General features: G+C 35.1%; 1 protein-coding gene across 1 annotated transcript in view; it reads left to right on the top strand.

The window, feature by feature from the left end:
• PARD3B (par-3 family cell polarity regulator beta) overlaps window positions 1–19,174 on the top strand; it is a 442,984-nt gene that overhangs the window by 27,508 nt on the left and 396,302 nt on the right. The gene's annotated exons all lie outside the window — the stretch shown is intronic.

Raw genomic sequence — 19,174 nt, 5'->3', positions numbered from 1 at the left:
ATATATTGCTGAATGCAGTTTGTGAATATTTCATTCATGACATCCTCATCTATGTAAGTGAGACAGTTCTTTATTTTAATTCTTGCATTGTCCTTGTGTGGTTGTACCATTGAGGGTCCTGCCTTACAAGCCCTATATAAGTCTCACAAAATGAGTAGGGAAGCTTTCACTTCCCATTTACAGGGAATGTTTTCTCCCAGTCTCTGAAGCAATTTGTGTTTGGCATTGAGATTATGTTTTGTGTTAACTCACTTGTTCAGTGTGGGACTGTAGGTAGGTGTGTGTGTTTGTTTGGGGGTGGGGTGGGATAAGGTAGCTTATTCAGATTTTCTGGCTAGGATAAGGTAGCTTATTCAGATTTTCTGTTTTGACTAGATTAATTTTGATATAGTGCCATTTTTTTAAAAAGTCTAGAAATTTATTTATATTATCTGGTTTTCAAACTTATTAATACAGTCTTAAGATTTTTAAATAATCTCTGCTTTATGAGAGAGGACCCTCCAAAAAACCTGGTATTTATTTATTTTTTAAAATGTGTATTTATTCTTACATGTTTAAACATCAGTCACCTCCAAAGTACTCTCTGTTTGATGCCATACACACACACATACATACATACACACACACATACACCCCCCCACACACAAACCACTGAAGCCAAACACAGCCTCTTACACCAAGGCTGGCTGGTATACTAATGCCAATGGGTTCCTAGAACACTTACTTAGCTAGGGAAGTCTGTACTACAAGGGGCCTGCCCTCTAAAAAATAATTCCCCTTTTTGGGGTCTCCCCTCTCATACGTGTAGTGTTCTCCATCCATCACCAGTATTGTTAAATTGTACATTTCCTGTTTTTAATTTTTTTCTACTTGATTATTTCTTAGTGGAGGTTTGTCTATATTATTAGTTTCAAAATAATGCTTTCAAAGAAATAACTTTTGATTTGGTTGATGCCTTCTGTTCTTTCTTTTCTATTTTATTAACTTCTTTTATTTCTTTTATTCTACTGCAGCTTTAAGTAGAGTAAGAATAGAGAAAGAATGAGGTCAAGCATTTTTTCTTTTGCTCTTTTTCTAGCTTTTTTGTGTGCTTAGCTTATTTATTTTCATTTTCTCGTTTTACATAAATGCACTTAAAATACATTTGTTTCTAATCAAAGTACAGCTACTACTGAAACTGAAGCTTCTAATTTTGATGAACAATATGTTCATTTGTCTCTCATTTCTAAAGGCTTTGAATTCCACTGTGACTTCCTCTTTAACCTATGAATTATTTAGTACATTTTAAAGTTTTGAACGTGATTCTGTATCCTTTGCTGATTTAATTTCATTATTTACAGATAAAGCAATTTAGATGATGCTGATTTATTGAATTTTGTGATGATATTTTATGATCTAGCATATGATTAATCTTTGGAAAAGTTCAATTTGTAATTAAAATAAATGTATATCTCCTAGTTGCTGCTTTATCAACTCAAGTTTTTTCATTTTGTTGTCCGAAGACTCTAACTACTCTACATACCTACATTGCATTTTTATTTATTTGCCCACTGTATCTACCGTTTTCTGATAGAAACATACTGAAGTTTGTCACTATGGCTGTAGATTTGTCAAATTCTTCTTCTAATTTTGTGAGGTTTTGCCTTGTGTATGCTCAGGCTGATTTTAGTTTTCTATCATTCATGATTGTTATATCTTCTTGATGAGTTTTTCCTTTTTTGAAATTTCTTCCTTTATCCATATTAGTAATTTTTTATTGCATTCTATTTGTCTGGTATATTTGAAACCACTGGTTTGTTCCAGTTAGAATTTTTCTGGTATATTTTCTAGCCCTTTATTTTTACCCTCTCAGTATGGGTTTACTATAGACATGTCTATGGTAAGGGGCATATAGGTGTAAGTGTATTTAGAAATCCAATCTGATCATCTGTGTATTATCTGTTAAACTCATTGTGATGACTGATCTGTTTGGTTTTATTTCTGACTACCATTGGAGTAATAGGGTTCTCCCACATTTTTATCTCTGTTTCAACACTATACATTTTATGTTTCTTGCTCATTACTCATACATTTGTAGCATATGTACATTTCTTTTCATGACAAAGGAGTTTGAAGTAGATTGTAACTACTGTGATAGAACAGACAGAAGTGACCGAGACAGCTCTGGGGGCTTATGCGGGGTTGATTGAGAAGTAAGCTGTTTAGGAGCAAAGCCTTCATCCTCACCCTGAGTGGTAGGGGCTGCACTTGGTCTCGGTCTTGAGTGGCTAGTTTCTGGGCACAGCTATGGGCATTGCAAATTCCCGTGGGCCTCAGATCTCCAGGAACAAGCCACCTGACCCTTGCAGAGCACCAGGTAAACAGCTGGTATCTACACTCTACATGACCGGATGCCAAGCTTCTTGTTTATTTCTCCACTATAAAGGCTACTCTTATACTTGTCTTATAAAAAGTAAGAGTAATAGTTGGTACAGGCCCTGTCCTGTGATACCCACCCATGACACGTCCGGCAGAACATCCTGGTCCCTGCACAGCCTTCCTTGGTTGAATGATCTAGGAGCCCGTGCTTTCTTTTTCTCCTGCTCCCTGACAGAGATTTCCTCAAGTCTGTTGCTTAACCCATCCCCTGTGGTATGAAGTCGTCTTCAGTGAGTTGTCAGTAAGTTGTTCTCAAAAGGACTTAAATATGCATCTTGAAAAATAGAAATATTTTCCTCTATTGTAAATGTGACACTATCACACATTATGAAATTAACAATAATTTTAAACATCATCTAATACTTAATTGATATTGGAATTTGTCTTCCAACAAATTCAGTTGTCTTCCAACTGTTGTTTTAAATCAGAATTTAACCCAAGGTCACACATTGTATCTAGTTGCTATGCCTTTTACATCTCTGTAATCTTTGTTTATAACACTAACTTGCAGAAAACCAACCTGTTATCCTTGACTAGGTCATTTTTTGTATATCTGATTGCTTTGTCGTAAAGCTGTTGGGATTGTTCCTTTAGTCTCAAGGGGTTCTAGATATAACTGGAAGTTATATCTAAAAGCTTGATGAAATTTAAGTTAAACATTTTTAGCAAGATTATATCGTAGGTGATATGTACTTCTTGTGTATCAGATCAAAAGACACTTAATATATGTTTTATTTCATTTTTCAGCATTAATGACCTAAATTTAATTACTAGATTAAGATGATGACAACCTCATTCCTCTATTGCAAATGTGAATTTGTTCTACTTACTGGGAATCATCATTTATGAGCTAACTTTGGCACTGTATCTAGTTACTATCAATGGTTTTGATAACTGATAATTGTATGCTGAAATAATAATTGCATTCAGTTTTACAATATAATAAATTTTCATTGTTAAATTTCTTCTACATTTGCTCACATTCTTTTATAATATAATGCTTTTCACAGCTTTCTATAACTGTGGTACTTGATTACCCTGAAATATAGTGCATACTCATCACGTAGAAAAAATGCTTAAATTTTTGCTTTAAATGGCTAATTTCAAAGTAAATAACTTGCTTCTTAGCAGTGTCCAATGGTGACAAAAGAGATTTCTCTGACTTTCTTAAGTATCACTAAGGACTCAGCCTTTTATAAATGCAGTATGTTTCCATCACCTATGATCATTCTTTCTGATACCTCAACTTTGGTGAGTAGAAGCCCCTTCAGACTTGCTTCTGGGTTTTCGATGTGAGTCTTAATTTTTACATGCTTCCTTGCTTTATGGAATAGCAAGATTTTCCAAGATCACAGTATACCTTCCTTCCCCCACACAGCATCAGTCCTGTCTCCAAAGATCTATGGGGAATGGTGGTAGAGACCAAAATCCAGTTCTAGGCAAAAACAAACAAACAAACAAACAAAAAACCCAGTCCTTGTTCCTGAGAATACATTACTTCTACATCATGTTCTGACCAGTCTTAGACAATATATGAATATATACATTTAAAATCTTGAGCTCAAATCAATATTTATACTTCAGTTTTAGCACTGAGTTCAATTTCCTTGATAATCTAATTACTTCTCTTTTACCCTGAAAGTCTTGATTGCTATTAACTCTCATATAATCACTCATTTGATTTATCCTACAATTTAAAAGCTTTCCAAATAGCAACATTGCTATTACCACAGACAACAAAAGATATACCATCAAAGTATTATGATCTAAAGTCATTTCAAATAAGTCTTTTACTTTGTGATATATCGTGTGTGTGTGTGTGTGTGTGTGTGTATGTATGAAGATACACACACATACATAGTAATTTTTAAAATAAATTTTGAGCAGGCTTTGTACTTGCATTACTCATACCTTTCTATGAGGTGGCTTTTTTAAAAAAAGTGATAATTTACACAGCCATAAAGAATGACAAAATTATGAACTTCACAGCAACTTGGATGGACTTAGACTCTATAATACTGAGTGATCTATCACAGAAACAAAGAACTGAGTATCACGTGTTCTCACTCATAAGCGTACCTTGAACACTTATCGTAATACTATAAGAAAAGGATTGACAGTAGCGGGAAACTGCAGAGGGGTGGTGGTGGGGAGGTGGGATTGGCAGTATTGGGAATCTGCCTGGGGAAGTGGGAGCATACCTCATCAACAAGGGTACCTGCATAATGAACACTTGTATACCTAACCCTGAATTGTACCCAACACCTTTAAAATAAAAATTTTAAAAAGAAAAAAAAGTGGTCATGTTTGGTGGCTCAGTCTGTAATCCCAGCACTTTGGGAGACCAAGGTGAGTGGATTGCCTGGGCCTGTGGGTTCGAGGCTAGCCTGGACATCTTAGCGAGCCCTCATCTCTTCGATAAGTAAAAACTTAGCCAGGCATGGTAGTGCACACCTGTAGTTCCGGCTATTTGGAAGACTGAGTCAGAAGGATTGCCTGAGCCCAGCAGGTGGATGCTGGGGTTGCTGAGCGACAGAGTGAGACTCCAACTCAAAAAAAGAAAAAAGAAAAAAGAAAAAAAATGATATTGACTATTTCTATGAGAGAGATTTTGTAAAAAATAAACTTTGAATTTCTGAAGATGCCTTTAATCTACCCTAATTCTTAGATGATTGCTTAATTGGGTATAAAATTCTAGGTTGCCAGCCATTTTTCATAAAGCTTTAAAGATATTTTATTATTTGCAGCATCTATTTTTGTTGGTAAAAGTCATATTGCATTGGTGAGTGGTACACATTTTTTCCTTATTTTAGTTGTTTTTCACTTTGAACATATTTTTCTTTATTTGGTACTTGAAGTATAATTTCAACCTGAGGACTCATGTTTTTCTTTCACTGTGAAAATGTGTCAACTGTTATCTCCAAGTACAGTAATTCTTCATTTCCTCCATTTTCACCCTCTGGCCTTCTTTTTTTTTTTTAATTTTTAATTTTAAAGATGTAGTGTACAGTTCAGTGTTAAATATACAGATGTTCATTATGCAGGTACCCTTGTTGATGAGATGTGCCCCCCCCAGCAGAATCACACTACTGTTAATCTCACCTCCCGCACCCCCCCCTAGCAATTTCCCACTACTGACAATCCTTTTATTACAGTATTATGATAATTGTTCAAGGTCCACTTATGAGTGAGAGCATGTGATACTCAGTTCTTTGTTTCTGTGATAGACCACTCAGTATTATAAACTCTAAGTCCATCCAAGTTGTTGTGAAGTTCATAATATTGTCCTTCTTTATGGCTGCATAATATTCCATCAGGTATATGTACCACATTTTTTTAATCCAATCCTCTTTGGATGGGCAGCACGGTTGGTTCCATGTTTTTGCTATTGTGAACAATGCTGCAATAAATGTGCGTGTGCAGGTATCTTTTTCATAGAGTGATTTGAATTCCTCTGGGTATATTCCCAGTAGGGGGAGTGTGGGGTCGTATGGAAGGTCGATTTTTAGACTGTTTAGGAATTGCCACACTGTTTTCCACAGGTTGTATTAGTTTATACTCCCACCAGCAGTATAGAAGTGTTTCCTTTTCTCTGTATCCTCTTTGGCTTCTATTTTTTTTTTTTTTGAGTTATTGATGATGGCCATCCTGACTGGAGTTAGGTGGTATCTCAGTGTGGTTTTAATTTGCATTTCTTTGATGACTAGTGAGGCTGAGCATCTTTTCATGTATCTGTTGGCTGCTTGTATGTCTTCTTTTGAGATGTGTCTGGCCTCCTTTTTAGACATTCATTAGGAACTCCCAACCTTCTAGAACCCGCAAGTCTGTGGCTAGGCCCCACTCACCACTTCATGTTTTCGTTCAAGCTTCGCATTTACTATGATGTTCATCTTGCTGTTGAGTCAAATTTGTCTTTTAGGGTTTCTTTTTCTTTTTATAGCTTATCCTTTTTTCTGTATGTTTTAAGCTGAGATGGCATTAAATTCTGACTATTCTGCTACCTCTTTGCTCAAGTTACTAATGCTATTTTTTAAATTAACAGAAGTAAAATAAATGTCCAGTTTCTCCTTTATTCCAGAATGAGCACTGTGCATTATTAATGGAATATTGTGTTGTAAAGCAAAGTCTTTTTAATTGTATATAGTATCCATATTTTTGTTTTTATTGAAATGTTAGCTATAAACTATTGAGGCTTTTTTGTATTTCTTCTTATGAACAGGCGTGGTGTCACATAATAATAAACATTGCAATTTCAATTAACTCATTTTTGTTATAAAGAATAAGCCATGGTTTAAAGATTATATTCTGTCATTAGTAAATCATAAATAATAAATATATTCAAGAATTGTATATTGAAAGACTGCCTACATTTTTATAAACTTATACTTAGATTTAATAATTAAAATAATTAAGGTTGCTTATTAAATTATAAAGAGACAATCAAATTTTATTTTATATCAATTATTCACAGTTATGATACAGTTTAGATATTTTAAGGTCTGAATGACATTATCTTATTTTTGTAAAAATCATTTTAAATAGGAAAATTTAACATAGTGAGGAAGAAAATAGCATGCTTCTCTATAACTGCATTCATTTGCTGTTTAAAAAATCATTACTTTTTGTGGCCATATTTATTAGTTTAGTTATTCTGATTCTATTTAGAAACAGTGCTGAGATAGACTTTTGAAAAACAACACCAAATCAGAAGATTAAAATTAAAATTTTATGTATGAGAGTCAAACCATTAGTTCATTGAGTATAGAGACATTGTCCTGTTTTTCTTTGACTTGTTCAGTCTATGGTATACAGTAACTGCAGAAACTAAATTTCAGAGGGATTAAATGATCTTCCTAAACCTGCTTTTATATATTTTAAGATATATCTTAAATATTTAAATTCTGTCCATGAAATTTAACACATTGTTAGCAAAAAGCTAGTTAGTAGAAAATAAAGACCTAGGATTCAGTTTCCAGTTACCTTTCTATTGTTCCATTGCTGAGTAAATGGTAATTTTTATAAAGAAAAATTGGCTGCTTTAAAATTTTTCTTAAGTATAAACTAAAGCTATTTCATTCACCTCCCATATAAACAGAGGTTTTCCAGTAAATCAGGATATGTTTTTAAAAATCACCAGCCTTTGACTTAAAGTCTTATTCTATATAAAGAAGATTGGTTCTGGTGGTGTCTTGCTGTGGTAAATTTTGAAAAGATGTCAAAAAACTTGTCTTATTAGCTTTAAAGAAATAAACCAAGATAAAACTAAAATAAAATTAAAAGGAGCTTCGACAACATTTCATCTCATGCTACTTTGGAAAGGAAAAGTCCAAATGTATATAGTTAACCTTGTGTCTTGGTAGTAAGTCTGTAGACATTATCAAATCAATCTAAATTGAGTTAGGGTATATGTGGTAGACAGAAACTGGTAGAAATTAGTTTATCTTCTCCAGACTCTTTCTGTTTTCTTTGTATAAAGTAGGATAAACTGGTTTTTAGACCTGATTAGGTTTCTTTGTTGCTTTTTACCTCTTCCCTTAAAAGTGCAAGGATTGTTCATATTGTGTTTGATTCACACCAAGAATTAGAACAGGAAGTCATTAAAAAGCCCTAGGCACACGTATGGCATCTGTAACTATTATTGGAAAGATATGTTGAATGCAAAACCTAAAACATTTCCAAGGATAGAAACAATGATCCCTAATGATTTTAGTTTCATTGGTATAAAAAACCAAATTGAAGCTAGGGAGGATCCTCATGATAAACACACATGTGAGTAGCCTGGCCTGCTGAGATTCCTCCTTATTTTATTAACAGGATCTGTAGAAAATGCACTTCAATCCCATTAGATGAACAGTAAGGCTGCTGCGTGACTAATCTTAGTGGACGTTTTAGGAGCTTGTTTATTTTAAACACCTATTGTTTCTTTTATTTAAATATACTCTTATTTCTTGGTTGGACTCATTTATTCATGGAGTTTTTCATTTCTAAGCTTAGATCCTATTTGGAATATTTGTATAAAAATGCTTGATTCATATAGCACTTTCTGAAATAATTTTGCTAATCTTCAAATTATCTATTTGAAGAAAAACAAAGACTTATTCATTCCAAAAATGATTTTTGAAAAGACTATTATTTCATTGATTTTCATGCGAAGAATTATATGTGTATAACATATTATAACGTATTTGCTTATATCAAGGGTCTTCTACTAATTTGAACTCCTAAAAGTTGCTAACTGGTGAGCGCGTTATCTAGTTCTATTCTGGTGGACTTGGAAGCAGAACTTAATATTGGCTTATATAGCTACTTAAGAAAAACCATCAGATGTCATCTATTGCCTATTGCGTTCAGGATGAACTGCAACTTATCTTCATGGGAAATGGCTCTGCCCTCTGTATTATTCCTGGGGAAAACGCTGTGATCAGGTAAGCTCTTAGTAATCATGGCTGTCTGATGTGTTGAAGAGGTTTATTAAAACAGAACCGCAGCTGCGGCATAGTAGAGTCCTCTCAATCATCGTACATCACAGAGTCTACAAATGTTCAGAGCGTGGCTTTTCTTTAAGCTGTAAGTCGCCAGCTTTTCAATCTAATCCTTAATAATAACAATCTTCCAAGACGCCATATTTTCCTAGGTCATTTAGACAAATGTTACTCTACATCAAAATATAATTAAATGATACATTATCAGTTTAAATTGCATTTTTTGGTGTATTGTTTCAGAATAATTGTGATTTATGGTGCTGCTGACTGCCTTTATAATTGTTAAATGTGCTGCAGCTCACTGAATGTTTTTAACTTTGCTCTAGTGCCCAAAGGCAAAAATTGCAATGGGTACAATTTTATAAATCAAACTCATTAATAAATAATTTTTTCATTATGACTCTGGAATAAAGAGAACCATATCGGATGGTCTTTTTAAAACACTACCACTTATAATCTGATGTGACTTTAAATGGAACATTGCACATAATATATTGTAATGAGACCGCCTCTTTAACCCTATAGGTATTTTATACCAGATTTCAGGGTGAAGGAATGTTCAGGAACTTCTACAAAGTCAGGCAATAAATTTTATCTTTTTTTTTTTTTCTTTTGAGTCAGAGTCTCACTCTGTTGCCCAGGCTGGAGTGCTGTGGCATGCTCACAGCCACCCCAGCATCGACCTGCAGGGCTCAGGCAATCCTTCTACTTCAGCCTTCCAAGTAGCCAGAACTACATGTGTGTGCTACCACGCCTAGGTGACTTTTTGATTTATTGTAAAGATGAGGGCTCACCAAGTTGCCCAGGCTGTTCTTGAACCTGTGGGCTCAGTCAGTCTTCTCACCTCGGCCTCCCAAAGTGCCAGGATTACAGGCTTGAGCCACCACGTCGACCAAATATTATCGTATACTGCTTTTTTCGGTTACATTTAGAAGTTCTATGCTAGTAAACATTGGTTACGTATTTTTATAGATTTCTCCTCATTGCTCATGATGGACAGGTGAATTATTAATGCAATAACTGAATGCTTCTGTATGAAAAAACAATGTTTACAATTAATATACAGAAAGTACATGTTAGCTCAGTAACATCGTAATTCACTCTTAAAAAGGAAAGGACAATCCCAAAGTGTACATTAAGAAACATTTGTATGCCTATGGGAGTTTAATGTTTAACCTGTATCTAAGAAAATGAGAAACCTTACCTCTGTTTTAGACTGCAAAACTATTTTTATAGTTACTATTTCTTTATAAGAAATAAATTAAAGATGTTGACCCCCCCCCCAGCTGTCTTACTTTTATGAGAATTCCTGATAGACAATTTTTATGATATAATGGTGAAAAATACCCAGGATACTCCAAAAGTAACATTTTTCTTGATCTCTACAGTTAAATGTTTTTTATAAACACATACTTTTGCTTTTCATGAGCCATTCAAATTATGGGTCAAATTTTAATCATGATTGTAATCTTTATACTTAAAAAAATAAAAACTAATATTTATCTAATATAAATATTTATAAAATACCCCATGACAACAGTGAGGCACTACTTGTAATTTTTTAGAGATATGAAGCTATGTAAGAGTATTTCATTATGTGAAAATTTCATTTGTATAATTAACAGTATATATCACAGTAATTAAATTTGTACAGTGTCCTATGCCTTATGAGAAACTTTTTTTCTTTAAATTTTCAATTTTGGTAGCTCCATGATGCTGAATGGATCTGTTTGTAATTGCTTTGTAAAAATCTAAAAAATGGGGAATGAGAAAGTGAAAAATTAAAAATGTGACTGTAAGATAAAGAGCATAAATTACTTGAGATCTTGAATACTCTGAACTACAGTGCATGTTTTAAAGTTGTCTGGCTAACTCTAATTTCAGTAGGTTAATTTTTATAATATATAACAAGAGTCATGCTATTAATAACTGAAGTCAGTCAAAAGTATTGGTTATCAATGAACAAAATAATCCCTTTCATTGGTGATTGACTTCAAGAACATCTAAAACTTTTGGTTTATAAATTGTATCTTGTTATGTTAATTATCATTCCCATATTTATGACCATATCCTAAGAGTGTGTAGATTGAGTTCCATATCAATTTCAGTTCAATGAATGCTATTATAAATGTTAGCACACTTCAGATTTAGTATAGATAGTTTAGGACTTCTCAAAGTGTGTTGCACGAATTTCTAGTCCTCTAGAAGACCTCAGGTCAAACTAAAATTAGGAGATGCTGCACAATATAGTCCCTTGATGGGGTTTACAATGTAGCAAATCAAAAATTCTAGGAAGTATTTAGAATATAAGCATAAATAATCAAAAGAAAGAAATCATAAAGAATTTTGTTTAGCCGGGCTCAGTGGCTTAGCCTGTAATCTCCCGCTTTGGGAGGCTGAGGTGAGTGGATTGCCGGAGCCCGCGCGTTCGAGGCCCGCGTGGGCCACTTGGCGAGACCTCATCTCTACAATAAATAAAAAAATTAGCCGGGCGTGGTAGCACGCGCCTGTTGTTTCAGCTACTTGGAAGGCTGAGGCGGAAGGATCGCCGGAGCCCAGCAGGTCGAGGCAGCGGTGACTGGGAGCAGCCACTGCACTCCAGTCTGGGTGATAGAGTGAAACTCCAACTCAAAAGAAAAAAAAAAAAGAAAAAAAGAATTTTGTTTAAATTTATTTGACCACAGGATCCTTTTTGTAAGCATCATCTGCTAATATGTCATAGAAGACATTGTGAGAAATACTGTGTCATATCTCATAAAAAGCAACAAAAATCAACCCTAAATCTAGTTCACTGATCTCATGGTTTGGTTAATTAATTTAGATTGATAGGTAAATAGGAAGGAAGAGTATTGCCATTTCTGAGAAATGTCTACAATCGTTGTGTTTGAAAAAAACCTAGGAAACCAGAGATGGCTTCATTTGGGCCTTGAACAAATTAAAGAACTTTGGTCTTGTTTTGTTCATCAGTTGAGGTTGTCAGGCAACCTCCCTTTGAGTTCTCAAGTTCTGAGTTTCTTTTTATTTATTTTTTCCATTTTTATGAACCAGGGACTATAATAAAAGATGGGTAACAACCATTCAGTCAATACCCTCACGCATGATACTGTCTTATTATTTTACTGATGCTTGGTGTAATGAATGCATGCTTGTCTTTAGCGGCAGTCTGTGAGCTTCATTCATCACCATTCTCTCACTCTGAGTGATCGCTCTTACTGGAAGAAGCCAAAATTGCAGAGCCATCTGCTCCACTCACTATATCTTGCTCTTAATGAAATGTTATGTGATTTCCAAGTAAATTTCCACCAGTTCAAAGATCTCTTAGAGAATGGGTGAGAGAGATGACTGAGAGATAATAGTAATGGAAAAGTGTGGGATGAGTAAACTCTTGGGGATTCTTTGATAGAGAACAGGAACATTAAAAAACAATGCGTATTTAAAAGAGACTGTTCAGTTGAATAACCACGTTGTTACTAATCTCCTTCATAGGCCTTGTTTTCCTACTTAAACAATAAGAGGCAGTTGGCCACAGGCATTTTAGTGTTGGGGTGGAAAGTACAAAAAGGAATGGGACACTTCATAACATTAATGTCTCTTTTAATGGAAAGTAGTTATTTACATCTGTCACAAATTAAACTTACCTAATCACTAAAATTTTACCCTTTGATTCTTGCCTTAATCATTAGGGATGACTCCATTGTGTTTTTAATCCCAGAGAATCAGTTTATGAAAGTGTAACATGCATGGCTTTCCAAAAAAGCACGTCTGTAATTAAGAGTGAAGTATAGTTTATTTATGAAAAGGTGCTTTCCCGTAGTTAAATGTTTACCCTGAACTAATTAGGAGCCTTGAGAATTTTAGTTAACAAGTTAAGGCATTGGAAACTCTGAATGAGTGTTTATAATTTAGCTTTGTTCCCTTTATGAGATGTGACAGAGCAATTTAGTATGTTAGGTTCACTCAGTGGCTATGGCAGCATCATTCTTTATAATTTTTATTAATTGTACACTTTTCCTCTTATGTTTTCAGATGACAGTATTTTTTTCTAAAGATGGGGCCAGAGAGTCACTTTTTTTTCTTAGTAATTCTCTCCCCTTCCACCCAAATGAATGTTATTTTATCCATTATGGTTCACTTAAGTATTCTGTCAAAGTAGAAATTTAAAGCAAATGTGGCTTTATTAATTTCAACGTAGTATTTTGCTTGAATTAGTGGGTTTTTAAAAATCCATATAGTAAGTGTGTGATTGTAAAACATGTCTGTGAAGTCTTTGGCAGCATTTTCATCAAGAGCTGGGGTTTGTGTCCTCCTTCCTTGAATCTGGACTGGTGTTAATGACTCACTGAGATCTAACAGCATGTAGCAGACATTGTGTGACTTCTGAAACCCAGTCAGGAAAGGTCACACAGAACTTTCACCTGATTCCATCAGGCACTCACCCTGGGGAAGCCAGCTGATCCATGAGAATTCCATTACTCTGAGTCCAGCTAGCTGAAAAGCCCATGTGTAGATAGATGATCTAGTGGACCACCATAGAGAGCTCTCAAACTCCTAACTCATGACTGGCATCAACTGCCAGCCATGTGAGACCCATCACGAGGCCCTGACCTGTGCAATCTTGACAGCAGCTCCAGCCTCCATCCTGCAGCCTTCCAAGAGACCCCAAGTCAGAGACTCAGCTCAGGCTTTCTGGAACCTCCGACCCACAGAACTTGTGAGATGTAAATATGTAAACAAGTATACATGGTGTCTTATGCCACTTGGTTCTGGGACTATTTGCTATGCAGTAATAATAACCCCCCAAAAAGTAGGTTCAATACATTGCAAATATTGTTCCTACGTAATATGTTTAAAAGATAACTATGATTTTTAAAAATTATTTTATCTCAAAGAGCTAAACCGATTTTATTATTATTACCATGTGGCTTAGTCGGTTTGTGCACTACATTTAGGAAAATACCTGAGACTGGGTAATCTACAAAGAACAGAAATTTGTTCCTCACACTGCTGGAAGTGGGGAGTCTGAGATGAAGGTGCCAACAGATCTGGTGTCTGGTGAGGGCCGCTCTCTGCTTCCACTATAGCTCCATGCTGTGATGTCCTCACCTGGTAGATGGCAGAAAGGCAAAAAGAGAAAATTGGCAAAAAAGGCTTATTAAGTTCCCTGCAGCCCTTTTCTAAGATGTTAATGCATTCATGAGGGTGGAGCTCTTAAGACTTGGTCACCTCCCAAAGGTTGAACTTCTTAATATTGTTGCATTGTGGATTCAGTTTCTACATGAATTTTGGAGGGGACACAAGCATTCAGAGAGGTTGTAGCACCTTCTGAGAACAATCTTTAGAAATTCGTAATGTATTCTTCTAACTATATGTAAGTCAGCATGTGCTGATAATATTCATAAAATTTGTATTTCAAATAAAAAAATTAATAAAATTTTGCTAACAGGAAAATGAATGAGTTTATTTCTCCTTGAATTATAAAATCACAGGCCATTGGTTTAGTTTATGTTAGAAAATTCTAAGAGATTTTGTGCTCATACTTATATCCAGAAATCATCCATTTGCCAATAAGTTCAATTTGGTGAGCTGTGGTGTACAATTAGAACTCTTCAAGCCCTTACTCAGAATCTTTTACATTTTAACTAGTATTTCTATCATAGAAGTAATATATACATATGTTTAAAATTCAAATGGCACACACACACAAAAAAGCAAAAATAAAAATAAAAAATCAGCCTCCCTGAGGTCAGGCACAGTGGATCATGCCAATAATCCCAGCAATTTGAGAGGCTGAGGCGAGAGGATTGTCTGAGCCAAGAAGTTCAAGAACAACACAGGCAACATAGTGAGACGTCATCTCTACAAAAAAATCAAAACATTAGCTTGGCCTGGTGGTGTATACTTGTAGTTCCAGCTACTCGGGAGGTTGAAGTGGAAGGATTGCCTGAGCCCAGGAGGTTGAACCTGCAGTGAGCTGTTATTGTGTTACTGCATTCCAGCCTTGGAGAGAGAAAAGCCAACTTAAAAAAAAAAAAAAAAAAAAAAGCCTCCCTACCGCCTATTCAGACCCATAGGCAATAATTGCTAACAGCTGAGTTTTACATTTTATAAGGCAGCTATAATATTACTTCAAAATAAATTTCGTATATGCTCCCCTCTCTCTTGATTTGTCAACTTTATATAACACCTGCTCATAGATGAGGAATTTCACCCACTTACATCCCTCCCACCTCCTTCTCTACTTCCTGACTGTTGCATATCATTTCCAGACTAATGGTTATCTTCAGACTACTAGTTGCCTTTATGGCTTTAAATAATATACCTAAACATCTATTTCTTGATTTACCTACCCTAGCCAATATTTCCTATTTTTTGATATGAAAAGAAAGGACTTAGAATACTTTTTTTTTCATGAACATGTCCTTGGTTTATCATTCTATTGTTATGAGTCCATTATTATTTTTATCTAAAGATACTTATCCATTCTACTGTTGATGGCTATTTGAATTATTCCCACTTTGGGATGATCAACAGTCCTGCTGTGAGCATCTTGCACGTGTCTTTGGTGCACAGATGCACACATGTTGTTAAATCTGTACACAGTTTTCTAGTGGCTTAACTAGCTTATACTGGTGCCAGTGGCATGAGGCCATAGGAGTTCCGTATCCTTACCATAATTGATATTGTTGTCTTTTCATTTTTGCCATTCTGATGGGTATGTCATGGTATCAAGTTAGGACTAACATGTATTTCCTTGATGATGAATGAGGCTGAGCACCTTTTCGTATGTTTCTTCGCCATGTGTTTACCTTCTTTTATGAAGCACTTATCTAGAGAAGTCTCTTGCTCACATTTCTGTTGAGTTTTGTCTGTCTCCCTCCTCTCTCTCATTGCTTTGTAGATTTTCTTTATATATTCACTATCAGAACCCTTTTATTGAAAGCATGAGTTATGGACATCTGTTTGTGCCTTGCTCTTTTTCTCTCTCTGTGGTGTCTTTGGGTGGACAGTTATTTTTAATATAGTCCAATTTCTCAGTCTTTATGGGCCATACTTTTGTGTCCTGTTTAATATGTCTTTCCCTAACACCAAGTCGTGAATATATTCTTTTTTGTTATTTTTAAGAAGCATTATATTTTTTGCCATTCGTTTATAAATCTATAATCTACCTGAAATTTGTTTTTTTTGTGGTATAAACTAGAGGTCTATTTTCACTGTTTTCATTTATTTATATATAATTAACCCAGCACCATTTTTTTTAAAGAAAAATGATAGGTTTACTTATTCCTTTCCAATCTCTATCCCTTTCTTTCCTTTTCTTATTTTACTACACTGGCTAAGGACTATAGTACAGGGTTAAATAGAAATGGTGAGAACAGATATTCCCTCTTTCCCAATCTTTGTAGAATACACTCAGGTTTTCGCCATTAAATATGATGTTAGCTCTAAGTTTTCTTATAGAATTCCACTGTTAGATTGAAGAAGTCTCCTTCTATTTCTAATATTCTGAGTTCTTAATCAAAAAAAGGAGGTAAGTGCTGTCAAATGCTTTTTCTATTTCTATTTCTCTTGTTCTGTTAACATAGTAAATTGCATTGATGGATTTTTGAATGTTAAAACAAGTTTGCATTCCTGGTATAAGCCCATTTAATTGAGATATATTAACCTTTTTTATGTTGCTAGATTTAATTTACTAATACTTTAAAAATATTTTTACATCTGTGTTTATGAGGAACATTGGTCTCTGGTTTTCTTTTTTTGGATAATATCTTACATGGGCTTGGCTTCATGGGTATGCTCTTATAAAATGAGTTAAGAAGTATTCTCTTCTTCACAATGACTGAAAGGGTTTTTGTAGGATTGGTAGTATGTCTTTCTCAAATGTTTGAGATATAGTCATCTGGGCCTGGAGTTGTTTCTGTGGGAAAATTTATAGTTATAGATTAAATTTCTCATATGAAATAGAGTCCTTTAAATTCTTTCTTTCTCACCGGATTCCTGTTGGTAATTAGTGTCATTCAAGGAATATGTTAATTTCATATAGATTGTCAACTATATTGACACAAAATATTGTCCCTTTGTTTTCTTTTGCTGTCTGTGGAATCTGTAGTGGTGTTCTTTCCTGCATTCCTGATATTGACATAGTGGCTCCCTTTATCCACAGGGGATACGCTCCAAGACCCTCAGTGGATGTTCAAAACTGTGGCTAGTACCAAACCCTATGCATATTGTTTTTTCCTACTCATACATACCTATGATGAAGTTTAGTTTATGAATTAGGCACAGTAAGATTAGCAATACTAATAATAAAATAGAACAATTATAGCAATGTACTGTAGTAAATGCTCCCTGCTCTCTTTCCAATAATTTATTGCAGAAGAGATTACTATAAATGCCTTCAGACCAATAAACTTGAACCCTTTGCTTTCATGGACAATATATTATAATTAATCTCTTTCAGGAAAAGTTAAAGATTTAAATTAGAATTATAACCATAAGAGAGATTGAACCGAAGTTAAAATAGACCCATTTTTCTAAAAAAGAGGAAGAGAAGGTGCCAGACTGTCATGTAGTAATATTCTCCCAGATCCTCAAAGGGCACACAGCCTCAGTGGCATAAAAATTGTTCCAAAGAAAAGAAAATACTCTCCAACTTCTCTTGATAGCATAAAAATGGTTCCAAAGAATAGAAAACAGAAAAGAAAATACTCTCCATCTTCTCTTGGTATTCAGAGAGCCTTAATATCACAACTAGATAAGAAAGGGTGAATTATAGGCTAATTTCACTTTTAACAATCAGTAGTATTGTAAGAGAACATGATATTCAGAGAACATGATGGCTCTAAGCACCTGAGCACTTCTGGCCACGCTCCTTGTGGATTCTCAGTACTATCCGGGCCTCCTCTTTTGTCTCTTTTGCTCAGTCTTGCCATGGGCTTTTCTGTTTTATTCTTTTTTGAGGGACCAATTTTTGGCCACAAAATTGATGATTTCAAGTGTGGCTGTATTTTCTATTCAGTGTTTATATATTTATGTTTTCTCTTTTATTTCTTTAGGCTTATTTTTTTACATTTTTCACCTCTTTTTTACTGCTTAAATACAGTTTAATGTCTTTATTATTGAAAATTTTAGACATACACAAAAATAGGTTAGAATAACCTATTCAGAATCATGACATTTATGTGTAAATACTTCAGTACGTATCTATAACAGAAACTCTTTTTCTTTTTTTGAGTTGGAGTCTCACTCTGTTGCCCAGGCTATAGTGCAATGGCACGCACACTCATGGCCACACCAGCGACAATCTGCTGTGCTCCAGTGATCCTTTGGCCTCGGCCTTCCAAATAGCTGGAACTACAGGCATGCTGTACTATGCCCAACTAATTTTTTTATTTATTCTAGAGACGAGGCCTCACCAAGTTGCCCGGACTGGTCTCAAACCCGCAGACTCAGGCAATCCACTCACCTCTGCCTCCCAAAGTGCTGGGATTATAGGCTGAGCTACCGAAGCCAGCCTAGAAACTCTTAAATGTAATCACGATGCCATCATTGCACCTAAACAATTAATAAGTAATTCTTTAAATATCATCTGATTTTTAAATTTCACCCTGTCCATGTTGCAACTTCTTCAAATGTCTCAACAAATTTTTTTTTTTTTTTTGAGTTGGAGTCTCACTCCGTCACCCAGACTGGAGTGCAGTGGCCACTCCCAGCCACCGCAGCCTCGACCTGCTGGGCTCCGGTGATCCTTCCACCTCAGCCTTCCGAGTAGCCAGAATTACAGGCGTGCGCTACCACGCCCGGCTGATTTTTTGGTTTATTGTAGAGATGAGGTCTCCTTCCCAGAAGGGTCTCGAACCCGCCGGCTCAGGCAATCCACTCACCTCAGCCTCCCAAAGACACGGGATTACAGGCTGAGCCACCAAGCCCAGCTTCAACAAAATTTTTTAAGAGTTAGTTTATTTTCAGTAGAATCAAAATGTGCCCACATGTTGCATTTGTCTATTATGACTCTCAAGATTCTTATAATTGTCCTTCCTCTCATTTTAAAAAAATTTTAATTGCTTTGAATTTTGGAATAAATCAAATCTTTTTTTTTTTGGACATAATCCTGCATTCTGGAATTAGTAAATTGCTGCCTTGTGGTATAATGTAAGTTGTTTCTTCAGTGCCTGTATTTTCTGTAGATAGATCTAGAGGCTTGATTAAATCCATGATAAGTTCCACTGGCAAGAATCTTTCGTAGGTGGTACTATGAACTATTGAACATTATGCCA

Source organism: Carlito syrichta, unplaced genomic scaffold, assembly GCF_000164805.1.
Source record: "Carlito syrichta isolate Samal-C Ts95f unplaced genomic scaffold, Tarsius_syrichta-2.0.1 Scaffold308865, whole genome shotgun sequence".
NCBI lineage: Eukaryota > Metazoa > Chordata > Mammalia > Primates > Tarsiidae > Carlito > Carlito syrichta.
Note: the sequence above shows the minus strand (reverse complement) of the source record. Positions and strands in the feature narration are given on the sequence as shown.